Genomic DNA, 7702 nt, shown 5'->3' on the forward strand with positions numbered 1-7702 from the left:
GTTACGGCCATTAGAAAATTATAATATATATTGTATATTGTATATTGCACTGATTCATTCAAAAAACAGACACCTTTTCGTTCTAGATTTAATAGGCACGATTCCTTCATTCAAAATTTAACAATCACCAATTGCTAACCAAACCGATGCAATGCATCAAATGAAACAATCCGACATATACAAACACAACCGGCGCGAGTATTAAAACAAATCTACACGCCATAAAACCAGTTCAAGTATTTCGGCGGTTCTAATGGTACTAATAACGGTTCACAAAAACTATTCAATGTGTTATTCCACGGGTCGCAACCCTTAGCCGGAATAAAGTCAATCTCAACGGTTGCGTCGTTTCGTTTTTTTGATTCAGCGCTCCACCGAAATCAAGGGACGCAACCCTTCGCAGAAATCCCGACAGGTATAAATTCCATATGAACAATTGTAACTGTTGTTTTCATTCATTCAATGTTAACTTCATCATATGATTGATGTGTTTTCTTGATTCTAGGACTTATAGTTGATATCAGATGGTGTGGATAATCGAACAACCTGCGTTTTTCTGCAAGTCTTCATCCTGCCATGGCCATATCAATTAAATTGGTATGATTTTACTTCATCACGTTATTTTCAACTCTATAAATTCTGGCGATTCGTAACTGCGTCTCTTCATCTCCGGCGAGTCGTACCGCCGCCTCGACGTCTCCATTGAGTCGGAACCGCCGCCTTGACGTCTCCGGTGAGTCTTAACCGCGCTAACGGTGGCGCGGTGGCAGTGCCTTTGCCGGAGGAGGCGGTTCCGTTTCCGGTGAAGGCTAGGTGGTAGTCATGTTGAGTAATGGTGATGATAGTGAAAATGGGAGATGTTTCTTCTTTAATTACTGTCTTTTTTTTTTGCATGATCTTATTATCCATCCATGGCAATTTGATGTTTGTTCATGATGTTCAGTTTGTGGTATTTCGTCATAGTGGTTCAATGGTTTTGCAAGATTACGTTAATGATTTTGTGTCCAATACAAAAATATACATATTAATCACCAATATTGTTGGGTTATTCAATCTACCTACTATATTATATTGTTCGAGGCATCATGTGGTCAGAGTTATGTATTTTGTTGATCATCATGTAGTATCACAATTGTTTATTGTGTGGCTTTATTATCAAGAATTTTGCTTGGTTCTTCAATCTACTCACTATATATGTTACGAACATTCATTTCTTTTTCCTATCAGAATGTTTCAAATTAATGCATTATCACAATTAATTCAAAAGGAGAATTTCAATGTATTTGATATTGAGACGGTCTAGAGGAAGGCCGCGACAGGCTTACAACAGTGTCACTGTCGTCGGTGTAATTTTCGCTTCCATTCAAGTATCTAATCCCTTCAGGTTTTGGTTTTTCTTTTTTTCTTTGGACCACGTACTTCCCAATCCGAATAAAAAGAGTTATTTTTTACGTATTCAGATTCTTCAACTAATCTTTCATGGTTGCTGTAAATCGTTCTACTTTGTGTTTTTAGGCAAGTGTTGTGTTAGTTTTGTAATGCATTCTATGTGTTTATTAAAATGCCGGAACTAATTTGTAGTTCAATTGTTGGGGTTCAGCAGGGCGAACAAAAATGGTGAGGTAAAGGTAGAGAATTACAGGCAATGATTGGATGATTTTGGTGTACACTACGGTTTCGATTTTGGTTGTTCGCTGTGAAAGATTTTCGATACCTCGATTTATTCAGGTTTTATATGTTTTTTTAGTTTGATTATATGTTGTGTATCAATTCGGATTTGGTTTGCTAATGATGAAAAGAACCTTCTGAAGAGGAATCACTACAACCAATTCTCAATTACATCTTTAGAGGAAACATAATGTTTAAACTAACGAAGAAATAAGAATTGAATGTGATGGTTTTGTTGGAATAGTGTTGATTATATCATAAGAACATGGGTAAAACATAAACCCTAATGATGTAAATTCAATCATGAACAATAAAATACGAGGTGTGTACCTGATTAGCAGTCACCACACCAGAGAGGGAAGTAGACGTCATGTTCGTCAGATTGGTCTGGTTCCCCTTTAGGATGTATCTTCTTGATGGTAGTACCGAGTTCTTTAGGATTGAAGAACTCGTAGTAATGGAGAGAGAGGAGGGGCGATATTGAGTGTGATGTTATGAATGTCTAACCCTAATCCCTCTCTAGTAATCTCCTTATATACACCCAAGGGGAAACCCAATTAGTTAATTAGGGTAATCTGGCCCATCAACAATTACCAACTAATTTATTATAGGTTTTAATATATTTTGATCCATATTATATAAATGATAATGATGGCTACTAGATTAAATATATAAATAAAATATTTAATCTTACATTCTCCCACTTAGCCGAATAATCATTTATCATGAGTATTAGATTAGTCTGATCAGAAGTTAATACTCATTTTAGCCTTAAACAAGTACTATAGCAGAGAAATACAGCCGTTGAATCATTATGCGACTCAGGACCCCCATTAGTCATACTATAGCCTTAATTTAAAACCTAACAGTTATGATCAAAATACAAACAAGCCCTTTAGCGTTTGATTTGTATTTATAGTTGTCTATATGTCATTACACCGGCAGAACATATGTAAGAGACATACAAAATCAAACTGATGAGGAATATTAAAAGTTAATCATTCATAGTACGATATGCAGTTGTACATAGTCATCAATAAACCCGTGATTATTATAAGCGCTTACATAATAGTTATGGGTGATAGACTTTTAGTTATAGGATCCTTAAGCATATCATGAATGCATTCGATACAAAGATTTAGTTTCCTCAATTCGTTCATAAACGAATAATTAATTGTGTATCGAAATTTAATGCAGCACCTCTCGAACTGTTACTGTTCAAGGAGACATGGTAGCTGACTTTATCACAATAAGTCTTCAATATATTAATCACATGGAGTTAATAAACTTATGAGTCCACTGATAAATTTTCAACAACATTTAGTGACTATATTATGTCGTTATAACTTAGGTTGTTATTATCAGTTTATTATGACTCCTCCATAAGATAGGTTTTGTCTGCTGACATAAAGATATACCCGAAATTACATTTTGTCATCTTTGAATATTACAAAGTTAGAGTAATAAACCGGTTTTAATTCTCACTTCTTCTTTAAATTATAGTCTCTCGTTTCCTTTTATAGATATTTTAATACTCCATAAGATGCTTCACATTAATCTAGACATATCTAGTGTGTTGCAATGTGAGTAATATCTAAACAAGTATAGACTTAAACTTACGTAAGGCTTCTAATTAATGAAGCGTAAGAAATAATCTCATTTATCCTATTATCCTCTAAAGGAGAGCAGTACTGTTTGTTACGTATGTAAGGACCAATTTAATGTTAAACTTATGGAACGGAAGTAATGTCCCATTTGGTCTATCTCAACATGTTATGATATCTATTATGTAAGAGATATCTCTGAGATCTATTATATCAAAGTTTGTGTTAACAATGCTTTGACTTATGTAACATATACCTGTCAAAAGAATATCATCTATATAGACAAGTTTAATTTAGTTGCTCCCACTCATCTTGAGGTAGGTACATTAATCCACTTGGTTGTTGATGAAAATAATTACGTTAAGATTTCATCACATTATTATGTTTGCATTAATCCATACATGGATTTTATTGGCTTATAGACAAACTGTTCTTTAATCTTAAGTTTAGAACTTTCAAGTTGTTTTATGAACATGTAAATATGTCAGCCAGTTGTTAGGGAAAGTTGTTTTAATGTTCATCTAATGTAGCTCAAATCTATTATAAGCTACTAGAACAGTGATGATCCTCAAAGAAATCTTTGATAATTTATCTCTTTCTAAGTATAACCTTTGACAATCAATCATGCTTCTTAGTGTCTTAACGTTTACATATTAGGATTTGGTTTAGTTATGAACACTCTTAGGTAATTCAATCAAATCCCAAACGTTATATGAACACATAAAATCAGTTTTACTAGAAAACAGTTTTATTCCATTCAGAAGATTGATTAACACTAATGGCTTAATTAGAAGAGATAGGATCGGTAAACTTTTCCAAAATCCATTTCAACTCCAAATTAGGGAGGTTATGTAATCATCAAAGTTAGTAGGTTTTTAAACCTAGATGACCTCCTGAGTTGATTATTGGGTTTGTTAGAAGTTTCAGTTTTATGGATTAGCTCTTGATTAGGTTTCTATCATTTTCAGGATTCTAAGTTTGTAAGAGTTGGTGCAGTATGGTGTACAAGAGGTGTAATCGGAGTTAAATTCAGAGTGGAATTTAATGACAATCTTCCCCCCGCCTCTTGTATTCCTTGCAAGTCATGATAAGGACTTTGACTGCTCCCACTGACTTTAGAAATCTTTAGGAACTCAGCATGCTTAGGGTCAATATTTAATGACCAACAAATTCTAATAGAGAAACACAAATTAATGACGTTAATCGTTGTAGTTTCTCTTGTTGAGGATTATGTTAGTTTAGATGAGAAATCTAAGTGTGCCCACAATTAAGCAACAATGAAACTTTTGTAAGAGTAGCTTTAGATTTAAGGAGACAAGTTTTGATAGAACAGTGTCTTGGACAAGAGGTGTAAATTGAAGTAATATAAAGTTTTAACTCCCCCACCTTTTGCAGCTATTGCAAGTTATTATTAAGACACTTAATGCGCCCACTGATCTTTAATATCTCTAGAATGCTACAAGAGAAGTTTCAATGAGCTACGTGACGTGGGAACCTATCACATATACGTTAGACTTTATTTGATTCCTTTAATGTCCAGATATCATGAGAAACTTTAGGGACATATTTAATAGAAATCTTATTAAGTACATATATGAATAGATTTCTTTTAAAAAACTGTGGGCCATATACGACAAATTTAGATACAAGTAGATAGTCTTTAATGATAAATGAATTATGTCTGAATGTTCCATTTGGAATAAATTCCACGAATGTCAATGAATGACTTATGATGGACCCATACTTATTCCTTGAGCCAAGTGATATTTAGGGCTATAACGTCATGATTTAAAAACAATTAGAATGAGATTAGATAAGAAATCATCCTCATTAACCATGTCATGATTTCTCACGAATTTTGGTTATAATGGATGAAATTTGTAAGTCTCATTTTCCTTCTGTCAAATTTTTCATTTGCATGATGACAAAAGTTGTGAAAGTGTAAGGTATCATCTAGTTTTATCTTAATAATGTTTCAATCCAGGTATTTAGAACAAATAAGATGAGAGTTTAAGATAAGTGTGACTTTATGTTGACTATGCAAACCCCACAACCTTCATAACATTGCTTAATTATGATACTATATTCTGATTAATACTCAGAATATATGTACGGTATCGAAAAACGTTGTTAGAAGATTGCTTATTATTGTTCTTATAGCCTTAACATTTAATCATGTCACTAACTCTCATTTTAGTTATTTGTTAACTTCTGGTAAGGAAACGTTTAAAACTAGAGTGAAGTAATCATGTGTTAATAGGAATATTATAATTAGTAGACTTAAATATCTTTAATAAGTGACTATCTAATTAATTCATCCAACTGTTCTTTAGAATAATGGATAGTCTCGTTGCTTATGTTTAGTCTAATGACATAATTATGCAGTGAGATTTTCCTTTGAAGAAACTTAGAGTTGGGATTTTGTACTTGTATTTTGTCAATAGACCTTAGAACAATCCTCTTTTAAAGTTTAAGTGGTTGTAGGGTGAGTAACAATTTATTTTCCAGCTTCAAACATTTATTTCTCTGTACATATGTTGCTTACCAACACACTCATTATACTTTGGTATTGTTGAGTGTTATAGTTGATTTATAAGGCATCAAATTGTACAAGTGAAAATCTTAATATGTAATGTACTGGAAAATGTACTTATTTCCATGCGTAAGCCCTTAACTTTATGGGTCATGGTATTGTACATTATTATGTATTCACATATACCACTTAACTTTATAGTTTAGAATTTTAAAAGAAGGCATGCATCTAAGGAGTTCTAGTGATTATTCCATATATAAGAGATTAGCCTTAGGAAAATCTTAGTCTGAAATAACTTTAGTGATAGCATTATGTTAGAGAGTTCTTGATTATCATAAGAGACATCATGTTCGATTTGTCCTGATCATCATGCTCTAATTTTCTTCTTTATAATCTTTATCAGAAGAGAGCAATAGGATTATCGTGTCTTAAGAAATAATCAAGGATTTAATTTAAGAGCTAATTCCAATAGAAACTTTAAATAAAGCAAACATTTTGGGTTTAGGAATTAGAGTGGATGAGATATATGTAGAAGTAAATTATAGTGAGTAAAATTATGGGTACTTAAAATAAGGCAGACGAAATGATCATAAAATTAAGTAAGGATCATTATGTGAAGAGATTGTGATATGTCTATTACTAACATCAAAATAATAGACTTAGTAAAATCCTACTTAAACAAAGACAAATCAGCTTTGGCCAGAAGTGTAATCATTTAAGTATGTGTGCAAAGTAATCGTGACAAATCAGCTTTGGCCAGAAATGAGACAATCACTTTAGTTATGCACTTGTCAAGCATGCTAAACATAAATGAATTAAATCAGCTTTGGCCAGAATTAAGACATTTCACGTTTTGTAATGCATACTTAACATAGCTTTTATAATACTTGAACAATAAATAGATGCATCAAATCAGCTTTGGCCAGAAGTGATATATCAGAAGCTCATTCAAGTTAAGCCATTTTGGTTTTGTAAAAGATTATTTGATCCTTATTAATTAACTAAGTATTTACAAAACCAATTATTTAATAGCTAAGTCTTAGTTCACATTAAACAGCCTAAAATAATGAGGTTTCGAGTGAGATCTCGACTCAGTTATGAGGTCTCGAGTGAGATCTCGAGTCAAGTCTCGACTCATCTATAACATTATGAGGTCTCGACTCATTAAGGTCTCGAGTCGCAACCTCAGTGTCTCGAGTCGTAATCATGGTCTCGACTACTGTGTTTTATGAGATCTCGACTCAATGATGAGGTCTCGAGTCGCAACCACGGTCTCGAGTAGTGAAGATTGAAGCCCTTAGTCGAAACCTCAGTGGTCTCGAGTCGAAACCTTATGGTCTCGAGTCGAAATCGTGGTCTCGAGTTGTAAACATTTGAGGACCCTTATGATTTCGAGTCGAGACCTTGTGGTCTCGAGTTATAACCTTATGGTCTCGAGTTCACTGTCAACAGCTGTTATTGTGATAAGTTTGAATCAGCTAATTTTAAGGGATTTTGATCATAATTTCTAAAAATCTCATGTGTATCTATCCAAGTTAATTATTCGATTATAATTAAAATTATATTTTATTCGAAACTTTGAGATAAAGTTACACAATTTTAGGAATTATAATCAAAAACTAAGTTATCCCTGATTAAAGGGATTTCTTTTAAAATTAAATGTTATTTACATTATTACCAACAAAAAAAAAATCGTTGGATTAAAGGTAATACACATTCCGATATCATAATTATAATATTAATAAAAGTGTTTTCCATTGAATTCAATTAATTTATAATACAATGGACAAAACTTGGTTAATGATTGCAGCAAACTTTATTTATGATATGAGATATTCTTTTCATCATCAATCATAAGCATCCATAAAATATTGACTTCAATTAAATATTGATGAAG

The 7702-nt window shown here is 32.7% G+C and overlaps 1 long non-coding RNA gene across 1 annotated transcript; it reads left to right on the plus strand.

Annotated features, from left to right (window-relative positions):
- The first annotated feature begins 172 nt into the window (after positions 1–172).
- On the plus strand, positions 173–1426 carry LOC110928177. The gene is made up of 3 exons (XR_002586189.2): positions 173–415; positions 506–597; positions 1228–1426. It is a non-coding gene; the product is annotated as an uncharacterized LOC110928177 (long non-coding RNA).
- The last annotated feature ends 6276 nt before the right edge of the window (positions 1427–7702 follow it).

This window comes from Helianthus annuus, chromosome 3, assembly GCF_002127325.2.
Source record: "Helianthus annuus cultivar XRQ/B chromosome 3, HanXRQr2.0-SUNRISE, whole genome shotgun sequence".
Classification (NCBI taxonomy): Eukaryota; Viridiplantae; Streptophyta; class Magnoliopsida; order Asterales; family Asteraceae; genus Helianthus; species Helianthus annuus.